We start from the raw sequence: 703 nt of genomic DNA on the forward strand, positions 1-703 counted from the left end.
CCGAGTTCAACCCCCGGTACAACAAAAACAAAAAACCCCGGGAAAGATTCCGACTGTTCTGAGCCCTCCTACCGTTCTAACAGTTGTTTCATTTGGTTATTTTCTGCTTCTGGGCAGATAATGTAACAAAGGGCGGAGGGAGGGGTCTGGCAGGTCTGGTCAAGGCGGGGAAGGCTGCACTGTCCTGTGTGCCCCACTCTGTGGTCTCCCGTAACAGCCCGTCTCGCGTTGTCTGCTCCAGACAGCACCACCCGCCTCTGCTGTGTGTTTTTCTGAAGGCTGCAGGTTTTGTATCTGTGAAACTGTAGCTTGGAATCAAACAGGATATTCATTAACCATCTCATGACCAGATCAAGCCTGTCAGATAATCACATAATTGCTAATAATTCTTTGTTCCTTCCTAGTGTATTGACCCTTACTTCATCGTCTGGTCTCATTAACTAGCACTTCCAGAATGACATTAGGTAACAGAGGTGGTGAGGATCTGGTCTTTCTGCTGACTTTAATGGGACATGAAAAATTATTGGCTGATGAGGTTTATATGCGTACATGTGAACAAGCACAGGATTTATATCTGTGCCAGGTTAAAGAAATATCCACCCAAGTATAGTGGCACACGGAGGCTGAGGCAGGAGGATCACAAGTTCAAGGTCAGCCTGGGCTACTTAGCCAGATGTTGCCCCCCCAAAAAAAAATTTTTTTG

The sequence above is a fragment of the Fukomys damarensis genome, unplaced genomic scaffold (genome assembly GCF_012274545.1).
Source record: "Fukomys damarensis isolate Sample0158 unplaced genomic scaffold, DMR_v1.0_HiC HiC_scaffold_16, whole genome shotgun sequence".
Taxonomy (NCBI): domain Eukaryota; kingdom Metazoa; phylum Chordata; class Mammalia; order Rodentia; family Bathyergidae; genus Fukomys; species Fukomys damarensis.